The sequence below is a fragment of the Gallinula chloropus genome (assembly GCF_964237585.1).
Source record: "Gallinula chloropus genome assembly, chromosome: 3".
Lineage (NCBI taxonomy): Eukaryota > Metazoa > Chordata > Aves > Gruiformes > Rallidae > Gallinula > Gallinula chloropus.
The window spans coordinates 37,473,527-37,492,374 of NC_140087.1; positions in this window are offsets into that span (position 1 = coordinate 37,473,527).

Genomic DNA, 18,848 nt, shown 5'->3' on the forward strand with positions numbered 1-18,848 from the left:
AGACATGACTGCCTTCTACCATGTGTTAGCTTAGGGAACACTTCAGGCTCCGCATTAATCTAAGCATAAAAAAAAAAAAGCCAAGGCTGGCATTGGTCTTTCACAACACTGAGGACAATTTAAAACACACACACAAAAAAAACCCACACAAAAAAAACCCAAAACCAAGCAGACCTTCTGCAACTTAGGCCCATTGTTTCCAGGCTCAGAGCCATTTTTAGTGCAGAGGTTGTCACTGCTTTCCACAAGAGATCCCCATACAGAAGAGATTACAAAAGCCATTCCACTGAGGAACAGGGAAGGTTGCTTCCAATTCCCTCTCTGAAGCTGCTATCAGTGCAATGGAACTTTCTTCACTCAGTTTTCCCTCTTCTGAAGTTTCCTTTATTACTTCAGCTCTGATTTCTGGGCTTTCTGTCCTGTTATTTTCCCCCAGGCATGATACTATTTCAGATTCTCCTTTCTCTTCTCATTCCCAAGATTCTCCTTTCCTCTCCTGTTCCCTTGCATCCTGCTGAGAACATTGCAGGAAGAATTATAGCAAATTCATTTGCCTGCCTGCCAATTAGATCTATACAATGTCAGAGTCCAGTGAGTAAATACTGATAAACAATATGACAGCTATCCAGCCCATTTGACCCTTTGACAGTTTTCAGTGCTTTCCAGTTTATTTAAACAAGGTATTAATAGAACAGATACGTTTCACAAGACACATCACTGTAGCCCTTTGAATCACGGGGCTGATTTTGTAGCCAGAAAACCAGTTTCTTTAGCATGTTTCTTTATAGCAGACACTGTTAAACACAGTTTTGAGGGCATTTATTCTAGTATTGCGATAATATAATAATCATACTGAGCAGATAGTTTCCTACCCTGCTCTATCTTTTTAATATCTGATTACAAATACTTGGGACAAGAACTAGTTCCTATAGTCTACACGACATCACAGGGTCCCAGGTCTAGATTTGAGTATCCAGGTCCTCTTGTAAAGCACAGTTGTTTAGCAGACACTTTATGCCAGCAGATGCCTAAGGCATAAATAGAACAGATCTCTCTTCCAAAGAGGTAGCAATTGAAGGCCCCCAACTCCATATTGTGCGTGGTGCCAGGGAAATTTCGCTTGCCCAGAAACACAGTTATTTGAAGAAGATTCAACATGGGCACAGAGGGCAACTGCACACTTCCCAGTGAGGTGCTGGAGCATAAACAGACGAGATCTTGGAAGAGGCAAGCAATCAGACATATGGTCTCGCAAAGAGAGATCTCGTGCCATGGGTATTTTTAATGCACGGCAACAATCTGACACAACGCGTACTCGAGGAAGTTAAAACCATTCAGCATGCGGGTACATTAACATAAGTTGGTACTTTGAGGAACTGTCTGCTTGAACGCTGCAATTCTTTTGTAGGCAAATCACCCGTTGTTTCTTCATTGAAAAACAACATTTCAACAATTATTTCCAGCTTGCACGAGTTTGAATGTCCACCCTTAAAATATGGATAGCGGAATTCCTGGAGAAAGGCCAACCACGCCGCTAAGCTCTGCGACCGAGCGTGAAGCGAGAGACAGATCAGCACCCCAAAGCACAAACGCTCACGCTCGAACCAGGGCTGTGTAACAAGAGTCTCTTTGTAGCAGTAAAACTAGGCAAGTTTTAATGTCTGGTGGCATGAGTCAATAACAAACACAAAGCCTAATGCGAACAGCTTGCAGCAAGTGACAGACCACTCTTTTCTGCCAGAACTGAACTACAGCAAGTAGCCAAGTCAGGGCCCTTCACTGCTCCTTGGCCATAGCTTTTAGATAAAAGAAAACAGTTTCTCCTACCCCTGTTCTCCTGGGAATCACACACAGTTTCTCCCATTACTGTTCCTATTCAAGTAGGATGCTAATACTGACTGTAGGATCAAAGTTTACCTAAAGAAACCTTGTGCCTGTCCCTCCCTTAAAGACCCTTGACTTTTTTTTTTTCCCCTAAAGAGCTTGTCTTGTGCTGTGGGATGGAAAAAACACAGTATTTCCATGCCAGCTGTTCTTCAGCCATTGTGCCAAGAGCTTTCTCTCTTATACACATCACCAGAGCTGTACCCTCAAGCAGCTGCTTTGAAGTAGGATGCCTTGTACCCACACACACCCAGAAAGCAGAGCTCATTGTTGTCCAACAGTTAATTGACACATTGCTTTATGCCTCAGCTCGGCCATTCTTTCAAGTGAAACCCTAGTGTAAGTACGAATTCCCTAACAAAGCATGCATAATCAGTATTTCCCCACAATTAATAGAGGAAAAACATGTGGTTTACAGGCTTCCATAATAAAATGGACCGAAAGCTACAGTCAGTGCTACCGAACAGATTTAATTTGCACTTGTGAAAAAAGTTCCAAACGGCGACGCTGCCCGGAAAAGTGATACATGCTGCAAAGCCTCCGCTTCATCCCGGCATCTGTGTTAAAGAAACTAAAACAAGTCTCACTCTAGGTAAACCATGACTGCCTCACTGTGGAGTAAAGCAATACTTGCTTCCAGTAGATTGCTGTTACACTCAAGATACTAGCTTTTTCTTCATCCCTCAGGAAAAAAGTAATTGACCTTTTCTGCAGATGAACAATCCAAGGTATTTCTGAACATACTCTCAATATTTCTGTTGGCTGACAAATAGCTTGGAATAATCAAACTGAATAATCAGTTGATCTTGGCTGAAGTCTCAGACACGCATCTCAAGCATATCTCAAAGTTTGTATCTCTGCTCTGTATGGATTTATTCTCAGATTTTTTCCCAAAACTCAATAGCTTCACAGGAAGTTCTGGTTCAGCACTTATTGAATACTGGGCATTAGATAGCCATTTACTTTCAGATATGTTTAAAAACTACCTCACAACTTTATTGCTATACCCCAGCACACATTTCCTGCCTCTGAATTTTCTTATGGACTTCCCTTCCTTGGAAGCAGAGTCTGGCCGAGCTCCAGCTTTAAAAAATTCTGGAGGATTTGCCTAAACAAGTGCTAGTTCACATCTGATCAGACGGACAGCAACAAAACAGATTTTATTTTCACAAGAGAATGACATTCTGAGTCTCAGAGTGTGACCCTTGCATATCTTTGAACCCTTTGCTTACCACATATAGGTCTTTTGAACCCAATTCAGTTAAACTGGAGTTTCTATTCCACAGACTTACTTCCAGATCTTTTACTGCAGCCTCTGTAGCATCCCGGGCTGCATGCAGTAAAATCAATGCTTCTGCAAAGCAAAGACATCATCTTATCTAGAGGACACTGGTACCTTCTGACACACCAACCCACTGCTGATACACAGGCCATAAAATTCAATAACCAAAAGTTATTTCATCAACTTTTACAATATACCTGTGTAACTGTTATATCTCAATTAATGAAACAGAGATATCTTACTACTACTGCTATTATCACCTATTATTTTCCTATTTTCCAGCACTGCCTACAGACACGGGCCCCACTGCATGAACCAGCAGGGATTTGTGCTCTTTCATTTGAGGAAATATGCTGGTGAACCTACATTTTTGTTCAGTTTTGGAATGTAAGAGTGAATCCAAACTGACCAAAAATGCTGCAGAAACTATCCATGAAATGCTGTATTTACAGCATCTGCATTCAAAGTTTAGCAGCTGAACCCTACCCAGGAGCCTTGGAAGGAGGGATGGCTGTGCTGTGGTCAGGAGTTGTGATACTCCCAGAATGGGAGCACCCTCCCAGGCACTTATCCCCAGGGACATGGAGGTACAGACCCCCTCACAGGGCATTACCTACCATTCATACACACACCTCCATTCTGACAGAACACCATTCCCAACACAAGCAAACAAAAACTGTTTTATCAGTGAATTCCTGACCAGCCACAAGATTGAGTCCAGTTTCCACCCCCAGTCTGACCCTCATGAACAACTCTGGAGTTTAAAAGCATCACTAACTTCCAAGTTATACTTCCAGTGTATAACTTCCACGTGCTCACGAAGAGGCCATGTCCCACGAAAAAGAAAGTGGCATGTAAACAATGAACAGGCTTTCTACACCTATCCAAGGGCTTTTCAACCCCATAGCTAGACACTGAAAGGCCTAGGAAAGGTCACAGGCAGAAGCCCCAGAGTGATGCAGAAAGCAGGGCAGAACAGCACTGTGAATATTTCTCAAGTGTTTAAGCTGACGATGCTTGTCCAGAAGTAATTTATTTCCCTTGGGCTCTTTCCCAGAGTCTGTTGATTATTATTATTAATGTTGTTACAGAAAGACAAAGAATAGTTTGCATTGTCTTTGCATGGGACAAGTCTGAATTTTGTTTATCCTATCACTTCATGCTGGGATCATTAATCTCAAGAGCTACAATAACCCCTGAAACTCACAGGCAAGCTGGTGATCACTATTCTCCCCAAGCTGTATAAGATAACGATGGCTTATTGTGAAAGGTTAAGTACCAAGGTAAGAATTTTGTGGAAAAGAAAGGAGTAGGTAACCTTGACTTAGTAACACTCACGCAAGAAGAAGAAAAAAATCCAAGTCTTAGCTCCCTGACCTTTGATTTTCCTTCTACTTACTTCAACTTCAGTGAAGTCTAAATCCTTTTGCCAACAGATAGAACCACACATTCTCTTTACTCATAATCTCCTTGAATTCATAAGTGTGCAAGTGGGGGTAGAAAGAGACCTATCACACAGCACAGGCAACTTGTTCCCCGCACAACAGAATTAAGACAGCCCAGTTTCAGACAGATTCCCAAACCCAGGCTCCTACGCCCTCCTGTTACACCAGATGTTCCTGCTTACATGCCCCAGCACACCCTAAGGCACCTCAACACTTTCTTTCCAGCAAAAATGTTCAAGGTCTGAATTTCTTCCTTATCTTTGGGATGTCTCCATTTTCCTGCTCACATGCAACAAACTGAGTGCTTTGAATGCTTTTAGGGTAATACTGATAGAGATCATCAGTCAGCCAGTAAAGCCCCCTGCCCAGTGCTGTTCCCTTAGCAAACGAGAATGGGCATTGGGGATAGGTCATGCTGGATGGCTGGAATCTCAAAGCTTGATAGGGAAGAGGAGAGAGGTGCACGCTTGAGGACTGGTTTCTGTTCTTTGATCTTGCTGCTAAACATGTGTGTTTCTTGCAGTAACCCTTTTACTACTTTTGATAATTCACTTTCCTTCCTCCCAGCTTTTATATACTTGCTGTCACACAAGGAACAATCGATTCATAAGTAGCACTGCCAGCATTAAGCAGGCTAAAGTTTTTTAAGGCCAAGGTGTTCCATTCCTGAACAAACACATGTTTTTCCCACACATGCAAGGCATCTGTGAGTGAAACAGTTTCTGGAGGAAGCTCAGGGGAGGAAACTCAAACATTGTTGAGTCAAAGTTGCAAAAGGAGAAGCTATTCTTCACAGAAGGTTACAAAAATCTTTTTCCTGCTCTAAAATAAAGAGAAAACACACAGGACAAGAACAATACACGCTCACTCACTGTGGGCGTAAGTAGATCTCACTCCAGAGACGTTTTGCCCCAATATGTCTTGGTCTTCTCCCAGCCCTGCAGCCAAAGCCTGTCCTGGGAATTCTGACAAAAGGATTTCTGAATAAACTGGTTTGTTTCAAAATCCTAGTATGGTTTTCCAGGGAAAGGAGTTTAGTTATCCACTTCTATAGACAACTCCCTCCCCCACAAATAGAGGCTAAGAACTCCTATACAGGCTCCTGGTCAGGAAGGGAAATGCTGAGAGGATGTAGGGGCAAACCAGGGATAAGAAAAATAGTAACCATTACACATAGAAGACCTTATTTTCTGTGTATTAATTAAAACACAGGCCTTTAACAGCTTGTGGGGTTGAACAACAACACTGTACAGTTACAGAGTTTTCTACGACAGGTTTGATCCTGTTTTTCTCCCTGCAGAGGCTAGAAACAGCAGTTCCTTGGGCAGGTTGCCACTGACACAGCCTACTCAACATGAGATCAGCCAAACTGACCAGGTTGCACCAGACTGAAGCGGTACCCACACAATGTGCCATAGGTGCTTTGAAGTAGCATCATGTATTTGTTTTGGCAAGAAGGTTATGCTAAACTTCCACCTTAGGAGGGAAGAGACACTCCCAGCCCAGGGGCATTGCATGGTGGGTGTGAGGCTGGGCCAGAGGCACAGTGATACAGACCATTCACCCAGCCCAAAGGAGCACTGAGTACCCCTAAGCAGGCAGGTGGCAGTATGACCTGCTGCTGGCATCCATTCATCCACCCACCCACCTAAACTGCCGACATCAGTCTATCCCTATGCCCTTTTCTCCTGTCAGAAGGTCAACATGACAGTGCGCTGTCGAGAACTTGGTCCTAAGCCTGAACCCGCAGTAGGTGTCATGCAGCACCAGTCCCCCTTCCAACCTCTTCCATTTAAAACACAGCACTAAGAGTTGAGGGTTTGTCCCCAAGAAGCTTTGACAGCTGGCAACAGCCTAATGCCCAGGAAGCTGGAGAAGTGCCTGAGCATGACAGCAAAAGAACAAACTGCAATGAAATCATGAATTAGAAAGCTATGCTGGGTGTGATGATCATCTGTTTCAGTTTTAAAGGAAACTTCATAAAAGGAAGGAACAATATCGGTGCAGATTTTGTGTATACATTCATTATTACGTCACCACTAAATGTTGCTAGGACCATTTAGGTCACATAATCTTTCCTCTATCCTAGGTGACAAAAATATACCCAGGGATGTTTCTTCAGCAAAAGCAACTCTCATCTTCTCTGAACAGCAAATAAAAGCAACTGCAAAGTTAATACTAAATTACATAATCAGATTCCAGACTTCCCAAAATGGATATTGCCCCTTTGCCAAAATGCTCCTTTGGAAAACCTAAGCCTGAGTTTCAAGAGAAGCAGATTTTATACTAATCACATACTTATCCAACACAAAGCTCCAAAAGTTATTAGACAAGTATTTTAACTAGGGTATCTCATCTCACTCAAATGATTAGCTTTCCATACTTTTAAAAAAGTACTTGGCATGGGAATATATTTTTACACAGCTTTTGCACTGATACAATTATTTGGTTCCTGGTGTATTGCCCCCTACCAAAACAGAAATAAAATTCAGTGAGTACTGAACTGAACACATTCCTAAGTATCTTTAATGCTCAAGCCCTGTGTGAAGAATATATTTACTAGCAGCAAACATTGGTTCCCCTCTTCCCAAATTGCTCACAAACATAGAATCACAGATTGGTTTGGGTTGGAAAGGACCTCCAAGACCATCTAGCTCCAGCCCCCTGCCATGGACAGGGACACCCTCCACTAGCCCAGGTTGCCCAAAGCCCCATCCAATCTAGCCTTAAACACTGCCAGGGAGGGGCAGCCACAGCTTCTCTGTGCCAAGGCCTCACCGGGAAGAATTTCCTCCTAATAGCTGATCTAAAGTCCTCTCCTTCAGTTTGAGGCCAGTATCCCTTGTCCTGTCACTCCCTGCCCTTCTCAGCAGCCCCTCTCCAGCTTTCCTGTAGCCCCCCCTTGAGGTACTGGAAGGCTGCTACAAGATCTCCCCGGAGCCTTCTCTCCTCCAGGCCCACTCTCTCGGCCCATCTTCCTGGGAGAGGTGCTCCAGCCCTCTGAAAGGCAGCTCCTAAAAATGCTTTGCCAAACGCAGATGTAATCTTTGTTTTCTTCTGTGGGAGCTTTTATGTACAAGGTTCAATTTGAGGCTGGTTCGCACAGAGTTACACCTCTGTCCTGGCTTCAGCTGAGAGAGAATTAACTTTCTTTGCAGTACCAGTATGGGGCTAAGGTTGAGATTTGAGCTGAAAACAGTGTTGATAATATAGAGGTACTTTTGTTACATAGAGATGCTGCTGCCGAGCAGTGCTTCCACAGAGCCAAAGCCTCTTCTGCCTCACACCACCCTGCCAGCAAGGAGGCTGGGGGTGCACAAGGAGTTGGGAGGGGACACAGCCGGGACAGCTCACCCCAGCTGACCAAAGGGGTATTCCACACCATATGACACCATGCTCAGTTTATAAGGAGCTTGGGGAAAAGGAAGGAGGGGGTAGGCAGCATCCTTCAGAGTGATGGCATTTGTCTTTCCAAGTAACCGTTACACATGATGGAGCCCTGCTTTCCCGGGGATGGCTGAACACCTGCCTGCCCCTGGGAAGCAGGGACTGGCTGAATTCCTTTGTCTCGCTTCGCTTGTGTGAGTGGCTTTTGCTCATTAAACTCTCTCTCCACCCATGAGTTTTCCCACTCGCATTCTTCCAATTCTCTCTCCCCACCCCACCAGAGGGGAGCGAGCGAGCCGCTCCGTGGGGCTTCGTTGCCGGCCGGGGGCTAAACCGCAGCCACCCCAGAGAAGACAGCCCCAGGCAGCCTGCCGGCCTGGCAGTCAGGCCGTGCCGGTTACGCGCCGCCGCAGCCCGCCGGAAGGAGGGAGCGCTGCGCCCGCCAGGGGGAGACCGCAGACCGGCAATCGCCGCGTCTCCCGCTCAGCCGCCGGCGCAGCCCGCAGCCCAGGCGCGGATGGGTGCTCCTCCCGCCCCTGCGCCGCGGCCCGCAGAGTCCCGCGGGGAATGGGGGAGGGAAAGGGCAGAATGGGGGTCAAGAGTGTGGAGAGGCGCTTCGGAGAGGGATGAAGTACCCTGTGGGCTTGCTGCCTCCAAACTGCCTGCAAATACAGCCTCTGCACAAAGCGTCTCCCCTTCGGAGCAGATGGCCTGGCGAAAGCAGTTTGGATTGCATTCAAGGAAGGTAATAAGGAGGTGTCTGAGCTATGGCTGGTGAAATTCGCCTGCAGCAGTAGCCCCAAGAGGAGGCCCGATGTTGCAGCAGGGCTGGTTCAGCCAGGAGTGTTTGGTACCAAGTTAAAGACACTGAAGAAGGAGCATTGCTTTTTGCATGTTTCCTGACTGTAGTGGCCCTGATGATCTCTGAGTGAAACCTGGGACACTTACTAGTGCTGCTTGCTGCCTGATGGGAGGTAGTTTGTCAGGCTTTGATATTGGTTTAGAAATAATGGTGACATTTTGGGGGTCACTTGTGGACCTTGACACCCCCAGCAGCCACCAAAACACAGTCTCCCATGCCTCAGGTAGCAGCTATGCCACATCTGCAGCAGAGAGACCTGCGGAGAGCCAGTGCCAGAGGCTGCATCTTAGCTGCCCACCCACTCAGGTGCAACCACCCAAGAAGGGATTCAGCTGCAATGCTCATTTCCAAGGCCTGACCACACAGATGAGCAGAAACCCCACCACAGTCTCCCAAGTCCATGAGCAAATGCTGAATGGAGTCTTGCCACACCAGCACAGTGTTCCCCAGTAGCAAGCTGGCTGCTCCTGCCCAGCTGCCCTTGCACCCACATCTGTGTGAAAGATTTTCCCCTGCAGCATATGCAGACCAGTTGCACATTCCCCATGGGATTCACTCCCCAGCCCTGGGAGACAGACAGGATCTTTTCCTCCTCCTGGACCAGACTGTTCCCAGAGAAGGGGCCTTCAGCTGAGCTTCAGCTCATCACATGTTGTAGCACACGCAGGGAAGCCCTCTTACAGCAGGGTAAGCACACACCACATGCGGAAAAAAAGTTAAATATATATATATATTTAAAGATTAGTCATGTGAGTTTTCACTTGGAAGAGGTTTCCTGAAGTCCAGGTAGTGCCAATAAATGGAATAGGTCATGCTCACCTCCAAAAGGGAGAGACACGGCTCAGACAGCATCACAGGCAATGCACATCAGGAGGGTCTCCGTCCCTCACAAAAGTATTTCATAGCTGCCCAAAGCCAACTCTAAATGCTCACAAGGTGCTAGTGGTGGCACTCTGAACCTTACAGAAATTCACTGTGAGAAGGGGGGGGGGGGGGGGGGGGGGGAGAATAGAAATTGTTTCTACAAACATCTCAGGGTGATGCAGTCTCCAGAAGGAGGTCCCTGCACAATGTTTGTCCTCCAAATCCCAGTTTAAGTCAGATCATCTTCCCCGTAAGAAAGCATCAGAAAGCAGGCAGAGAGAACGGGGTGAGCCTGGCAGCACACACCTGTGCGCTTAGGGAGACCATGTCAACAGCAGCAGCACACCACAACCCATCCCAGAGGGACAGAAAAAGAACTAAAGCAGAGAAGACAGGGTCTCTCAGTCTTCAAATTTTTCTTTACAGAGAGGAGGGAGGAAAAGAAAGAAAGAAAAAAATGAGATAGCTGCAAGCAATTTATTTCTGTGCTAACTTAAGAAATTCGAGGTTCAGGGGGAAAACACACATTTCAATGGTAAATTTCAGCGTTTATGTTAACTGTGACCACCACAACTACATGTACCAGAGCTGAAATAAAACTGGAGAGGGATAATGACCATTTGATACCAAGTCTGTCAAAGCAAGCTAGACTGTATTGGCAGCCTTTACGAGCACAGACATCGTGCATGTTATCTGCCAAGCTTACCAGTGCAAATTCATACCAGGAGTAAGAGAAAGGTGCACCCCATGACTTGGCTACCTGCTGAAACCAACTTCTGAAGCTCTCAATAAACTGGAGATAAAGTTTACCTTATTTAATTACCTAGCAGCAGAAATTCAACCAAAAAAAAAAAAAAAAAAAAAAGAAAGGGGTTCCTTAAACTCTTAAACTGACAGATTAGTGAGCTGAGGTAGTGGCATCACCTATTCACTACCAAAAAAACCCAAAAAAAGGCAAGTCAAAATGAGAAGTTAGTATTGTTTGCTGTCACTGGTCAGTTTAAAACCACAAATTTAGCCTCCTGACAGGCAATTTTTCAAGGACTGTTTAACTGCCACCATTTTGGGGCAGTCAGCGTGTTTGCAGAATTCCCTGGCGTTCCCTGACAACAGCTCTGCCTTTTTCAGAAGCCAGTGCTTTCAGAACGAGCACCATTCCTCACCTACATAGAAAAATGTGCTTGTAAGTAAAAATACCAAAAAACAAACACCAAAAAAAAACCCCATGCCACACACACACACACAAAAAAACCCCACACCACAAAAAAAACGTAGAGGAGACACTGCTGCACGTCCAGCTGCCGTCGTTCATCTCTGTTCACTCAGCCTGGAACAGAAGGTATCACTAGCCTTATATTCGAGTTAGTTTTCAGTTGCTGGGGATTTGTAGTGCACTAAAGCATGGCCCTAACTTAGCCATGCATACTCCCACTAATTTTATGTTAACATCTGCACCAGGAAAACCCCCGTGACACTGTGCCAGTGGTCTTTATGCACCCTAGGAGAGGTCACTATACTCACTACTAATAACCTGTGCAGAGATGCAAGACAACTTCTGTAAATAAAAAATGTCAAAGAGTTACACAACTGATTTTCTCAAGTTTCCGGACTGAGCACTCACCCTAAGCCCAGATTTCCCCCTCCCTCTGCACAGATCCCCCGAGCCCCAGCCCTGCAAGCATTCCGACAGCAGCTGAAGCATCACTGAAAGCTGACAGATTCTCCGGCTGCCAAGGGCATTTAAGCCTTGACTATCTTGTTGGGGTTTTTTGTTGGCTTGGGTTCTTGGGTTTTTTTGAGAATTTGCATGGAACAGGAACAAGCCAGAAATTTCCACTTACCCCAATAGTAAGACTGCATTTCATTTTGTAGAAGCATAAAATACATAACTACAGGAAATGCAAAATCCTGCTGCTGGGGCAGGTGGAAACTTCTGTCTTTTCCCTCCCACCCACCATAGTCAACATCTGAGCAAAGAAGTGGCGGGTGATGGAAACTCATATGAACTGTCCATATATTAGTAAGAGATGGGCAACCAGAACACAGAGCTATCCTGAATTACAGGCATCACAATTGCATCTCACGCACACTGCACGTCTTTGGGCACAAATTCAGAGAACACAGCAGGGGATACCACTTCTAATACATTGATACAGAAGCTTACACGTGGGAAGTTCTCAGAATGATTGAAGTTTCACAATTACTAAGGTTGCATTAAAATGAAGGACAGCAAAACATACCAAGAGTTAGGTTGCACGCATTCGCTGTGGTGTCCAGAACCAAATCCAACAAGCCAAAACCTTTTGCAAGACAGTGCCAATGACTGTGCAGGGTAACAAGAGGCCACCACCTTGAACATAAAATAACATAAAATTCAAGAAGCCAAGCCTAAGATAAGCTACCAGCCAATTTCAGCTTTCCTTATGGTTTGGTTTTTTTCTTAGAGTTCATCAGAGTTCTGTAACATTGAGACAAGTTTTGTTTGTTTTTTTCTAAAACTGGGAAAAGCCTCCAGGTCCCAACGACCAGGCAATTCTCCTTCTCTAGAGATGCCCCTTCCTCCCCAGTGCTGGCAGGCCAAGCAGCAGCCAACCTCACCACTACCTCCCAGGACATCAAGGAACACATTCCTCTGCCTTTTCTCCACCCTAGAAGCAAGAGATGTCTGCAGCGAGACTCATGAAGGCTTCATCTTGCCAGACCACAAGCTTCTTAGCAGAACCAATCATTAGTTGAGCACATCAGAAAACACAAAAACCAAACTGCACCAAGCTCCCAGCACCAAGCTTCAAACTTTCCTGGCCATCCCACCACAAGTGTATCACCAAGCAGCAGCATTTACCCCGGGAGGACATCACACAAAAGTCCCCACAAGCCCACAGCAGCTCACTCCTCCCAATACCACCAGTCCCCCACACCTACCTGCAGGCTCCAGTGTAGCCACTCCTGAAACAAAGGACAGACTCACCATTATCCTGCACACCCCAAATGTGCCTGCAGTTCCTTCTGTTCCCCACTAATGAATTAGCCTCTCACACTACTGGCTAGCTCTGCCTGCTCCAAAAGCCCCACCTGTGCCTGCCCAAACTAGGCCCACCTGCCTGCTCTCTGCCCTGCTCACAGAGGCAGGCCAGCCATGAGCTAGCTGGGTCTGTGGTGCTTCTAGGCCAGCTCCGTAGCCTGACACAGCTCAGTTTCTGTGGGGCCATAAGACCTTTTGTAATGGATGGTGTGTCATCTGGGTTGCACAGCCATCCTTGCATAAATAGAAAGAGAGCTTAGACCACAAATATGAACAAACAGGCAGGTCTTGTTCCTGAGCTGCTGATGTTCTGAGTGTCCTGTCAGGCTTCCCCGGGCTTTTCCCTGTTCAACAAGTGTTGTTTTTTCCGGGTTACATGTGTAAGCCATGTAGCTCTCCCCATACTAGCCTACATAACTTGGCTTTGAATGACGTCCCAAGGAAAAGTCACTTTACAATATTCAGAGAGCTCAAGTGCAGCAAACCCAACAAACTCCCTCTGGCTTTAGCCCCTACCCAGGGTAAGGCCTGGAGAAGCCCGTAGCTCATGTGCATGGAGAGAAGAGAGAGAAGAGGGGTTGCTGCGCGTTTACAGCATGATGGAAAATAAGGCTGATACAGGGTTTACTTTCACAAGCATTCATTAGCCTGCTTCTGTTCTCACTGAGGAGGAGGTTTAATGCAGAGGCAAAGGCAGAAAAGGAGATGATAGGACTTAGGAGTGGTAACCTCTAAGATGCCAAGCTTAAGCTAGTGAGTGTACTTGAGCTTGGAGAACACAGCATTCCTCTTCCAGAATTTGGGGACGTGAAATCCCAACCCAGCAACAAACATTTTTTCACAGACTCACAGAATGGTAGGGGTTGGAAGTGACCTCTGAAAATCTAGTCTAACCACACTGTTAAAGCAGGATCACCTAGAGCAGGCAGCACAGGATTGAGTTCAGGTGGATCTCAAATATCTCCAGAGAAGGAGACTCCACAACCTCTCTGGGCAGCCTGTGCCAGTGCTCTGCCACCCTCAGAGTAAAGAAGTTTTTCCTGATATTGTGATGGAACTTCCTGTGCCCCTCACCCTGTCACTGGCATTCCTCAGCTCAGGCCTGCTGTTGCACGTTCAGCAAACAGCAAATGTTGGTGGTGTGTTTTATGAGGCAGGGTAGGGGGAAGAAGCTGCTTGAGTAAGGCCAAGACTGGCAGAGATGCAACCACACATGACAGCCTCTGGGTGGTTAATATTCCAGAACAAATGGCTTCCCTATAAAGTCTGAAAGAAAGGATAATGAAAAAGAGAAATGGAAATGGAAGCTGATGTAGCCTGTGGGTTTATTGTTACCTGGTCTCAGTTGAAGCGTTAAGATGTCGCAGCTCCTCTCAAACCCTATGAACCTCTCATGCCACTGACAGGGCCAAGGACAGTCTGCAGAGCTTCATGGGGAAGTGTTATGGAAATGTATCCTCCCTCCAGCACTATTTCTACCTGACAGTTCTGGCCCTTGTTGAAGACTGCCAGGGAGGCAGCTGCTGTCCCCATCTGCACAGGGCTGAAACCATCCTCTAAAATCACAATTTGAGACAAGCGACTTGCAAGTCTATAGAGTAGGCGTGGACATAGCTGTCGGGGAAGGGCTGCAACTAAAGGACTTGGACCAGTCTTGGTTTAGCACTTTCTATAATGACTTAGTGAGAAATTAAGAGATCACTGAAAAACAAATCTGCTCCATATGTGAAGTTGAGATATGTCAGTAATGTAGAGCAAAATGGAGGAATGTCACAGGCCAAAGTAGACACTTGAGGAGCAACGGAAGTGGAATAAAGCTGACTGGGACAAAGGACAGGTCACTGTGAAGACACTAATGCCTTCTGCCAAAAGATGGGAGACAGGAGCAGATAAAGGACTTGGGTCACCGTGCCCATTAATCACTGATGTAGCTCTATGTAAGGAAGGTGGGGGTTCCAAAGTTATTATAACAGCTACCCTCAGTGCAGATAGGGAGCAGCATGCTGTTACACAGGCCCTTCTGCAAGCCCAAGCATTATACCATGTACACTCATGCCCCACTCCCCCATCCCCCTTTCATAGAGCCTCGCAGGCACAGAGGGCCAGCAGGAGAGGCAAAGATACCCAAAAGGAAGATAGGGTTTATAACCTACCAAAAGAGAGACATAGAAATCACTGCCTAACAATACATATCAGCTTAAATGCTACCAAGGGAGAACTATTTAAGCTGGGAATATGTTTTGGCTCAAGAACAGATAGTCATAAAACGATTATAGATAAATTTCAGCTGGCAATTAAAAGATAGCTTCTAAGCACTGGGAAGTGAGGGGACTGCAACAGTCTCCAAACAAAAGCAGCAGCACCACTTGCCACAGGCACACAGAAAAACATCCCCTAAAATGTCACCAACTGGTTTTGAGACAAATCCTGGTGCCTTACTAAAAGGTCTCAGTGAGGGTATTGTCTGTAATTAAGGAACTGGATTCAGGAGGCTCCTTCCAAATCTATGCAGTACGAGCCTGGTAATTGTATATCACAGAGGAATTATTGGCATTGATGGACTGACTGAGGCAGTTAATTAATTTACTAGCATCAAGAAACAGTAACCTACTTTTGTGATGCAGCAAGACTGGGAAGAGGGAAGGGCAAGAAAAAAGCTGCAAGCTCGTTGCCCAGCAAGTACAGACAGCTGTCTATAGGAGGATATTCACTCCTCTGGTCACATCCATAATGTGCATTATTGCACTTAACTCACAAATCTAATTGACATCTGTAGAGAAGAGTGAGGCGGGACATAAGCCTGGGAATACCCAGTCTCAAGTTTTGTTCCTGCATGAGACTGAGTATTCACACCGCTTTGGCAGAGAGACATGGACATTTCCGCACAAGAGGGCTGAGGGGGTCTGCAGAGGTTTTTGCAGCCAGCAGCTATTCATTACCCAAAGGAAAAGAAAGGAAAAAACCCATTAGCATTGTGAAATGATAAACCACATAGGTTTCCTAAGAGTCCTGATCATCTGCTGGTGGCTTAGTCCAGAGCAGTTAGACCTCTCTCAGCCTTGCAGTCACCTCTAGCCCCAGAGTCTATCTGGCATGCAGCACAGTGACAAGAGCAGCCAAGAGGTGCGTTGTAGCCAGTGGGCTGGCCAAGGCAAGCTGTCTCACAACAGCCTCCCTCAGCAACTGGAAATACTGTGTATGTTCGTGCCTCCTCCTCACCTCCACAACCAGCCCTAGGGGCGAACTGGCAGGCAGACAGGGGGGAGTGTGACACCACACTGCTGTGGCAAGCCCACAGGTGAGAAATGCTTTTCCAGATGAGTCATAAAATTCAGCTTGAGTAGTTGTAGAGTCATCTGGGTCTGGCTGCCCAGCTCCACCAGCATTTCCAACACCACCAGTGCTTGTAGGGTGAGCCTGAGGTGCCTTTGGTGGCTGCTTGGCCATGTGAACCCAGTGAAAGAAAAAGCACAGTTCAGGAAGAAGATGGTGCCAGAGCAGGTGTGAAAAGACAGATGTGAAAACAATCAGTCAGCTTTAAAAGAGTGTGCAACTTGTGTTCAGTGGTATGAAAGGATTTGATTTCTTTAATTCGAAAGTTTGGGAAAGAAAACAAAAATACCACACCAAAAAAGCAGATTAGGTAAGATCCATCTGATACCAGCACTGAGCTACCTGGAGATATGTAATGCCACATCAACAAAGGACTGGTGTGTAAGTGGTTACTTTTCAGGCTCAGAAATCTTTTAATGGTAATTACTTTAATGGCAATCTGGTTTTGGAAAAAGACCTAAAGCAAGTGTTCACCAGCAGAGAAGTTACCCACTTGACGTTGCTGAGTCCTCTCAATTCTTTTGCGCCCAAGTAATGAACTTTATGAGGACCCAGTGTTCAGCTCCCAGGTTAGCACCACACTATCTTCCAGGCGTCTGAAAACTCCTTTCAGCTTTAAGAGCACAACAAAAGTGTGACAGCAGCTTCCTGACACTATAGCAGGGAATAGAGACCAGGCTCCTCCACTTCACAAACAGAAGTCCTTAGCTACAGGCAAGTTAGTTTGGTAAGCCCCAGCTAAATCAACAGATGGAGAAACTACTTTTGTCTGCAGAGATGGCAATTGTTTCTTCAGCACAAGCTCTGTAAGAAACTAAGAAACTGATGACCTCTGTGGTGTGCAGGACCTGTGGGCTGTCCTCCCAACAAGCTTCTCCAGAACAAAGACAGTTGGACTTCCTGCCAGGGGTTGTGCAAAGAGACATCTCACAGCCCTGGGCATGGCAATTCTCTCCCACCTCACAGGTCCCCTTTCTTTTCACTGCACAGCAGACTTACTCATCCCAATGTGTTTGCCTTGAGGTCATAGCTCTGGGCAAAGGACAACACTGGTTCCTCCATGAGGTGAGCTGGGCTCCCACAGTGGCAGCATCAGCTCTCAGAAGTGACATTCACTTGATCATCTACACACAGAGCCCTCCAGTAGATGAGTAGCAACACAGAGTTAGTGGTTTCATGCAACTGCTAAGAGCAGGCTGTAAGCAATGCATTTGTTACTCAGCAACACACTTAGAAGTCTGGTTATTAAGGTAGAAGCTTAAGGTAAAGCACCTACCAAGTTTGTCTCCAGCTCCAGCATTTACCATACAAACCAATCACTCTGGGAAAAGCCATCACCCAACACCAGTTGCAGCTACCGCCCCGACCACCAGTCACCCAGGGAAGGAGAAACAAAGGAGGGAGGGGATGCAGGGAGAAACAATCGATGAAAAGTGTAGCATCAAGAGATCTTAACGTTCTTCATGACTAAGTAATCATTAGTTTAGTTATGAAGAACCTCTGACCTTTCACCCACGGTCGGAAGATGCTGTGCAGCAGGAATCACTTGTAAAACCACTCTGTGGAAGGTCAGCTTAGTGTCAGTTCAATAGGGTTGATGCACATTTGTTTCAACTTTCCCACCACCCCCCACAAACTGAAAATTAAGCATTTGGTTTATTTGAGAACCTTTACTCTTTTTTTTTCCAATTTAAATTATACTTCCAAAATACAAGTAAAAAAACCACCTCAATGAAATACGTTCCTAGTTTCTACAAAATAGGCTAAATAATAATGCACTTGAATCATTTACACAATGATACCTTCACAATAAAATAGGAGCACTTAGATCAGTATTTACATATTGACAGAGAACGCAGTCCTGCGGCCGTCTGCTCCTGGTGCCACCTCCTGCCGGAGCACCTCCAAGAGACCACAGCCTGACGCCCCACACAAATTCTTCTGCACACAGAAAGCCCTGCCAGAGTCTTTCTAGGTGCAGGGATTTACCCATAGGGTGCCAAAGAGACCAAAAATGGTGGCAAATATTTGCTTTTTCATCTTAAAAGCTGCCACTGTAGCACATGAGCATGCATCAATGAGTTATTGAAGGAATACCTGATAAAGAATTCTGCTTTGCTATATTAGGCACTTCATTATAGGAGTCGTTTAGTATGGCTTATGCAAAACAATTCACTTTCCTCGGGATACGTACTTGCCAGAGTCAGTGGGAGACAGAGAGATATGTCCAAGGGCACACTTTGAGCCAATGATGTGGGCTCCCCTGCATTCGATTTTTAGATTGCATTACTTAATATTTAGTCCTGAAAGAAGCATTTTTCTCAAGATTTTCTGCTTTCCAGCAAGGTGGCATATTTTAAAGCTTAATATATCTGCACTTTTCCCCAAAATTACTTGTAATTGGAGCTTTCCCTCATAGTGTTAGCTACTTACATCAATGCTGCTCAGCGTGCCATTGGGTGACATATCCCACATATGATTGTCTTTAAGTAGTACACTGAGGTTGAGGGATTATTTACATATCTTAACATGTAAAACAAAGTTGCAACGTACCAAATAATAAATATAGGTCAACAGAGTACAATACTGAAATAAAATAAATTAGAATGATTCTCCAGGTATTGAAATCCCTTCCTTAAGGCATGAGCCAGAGACCATTAAAAAAAAGTTGTATTTCCCCACAGTGGCTCAAAAAAGGGTTTGGATAGGGCTTCTTATTAGACACTGGCTGTTCAAAACAAGATGTTTAGCTACACTGGCAAATATTTG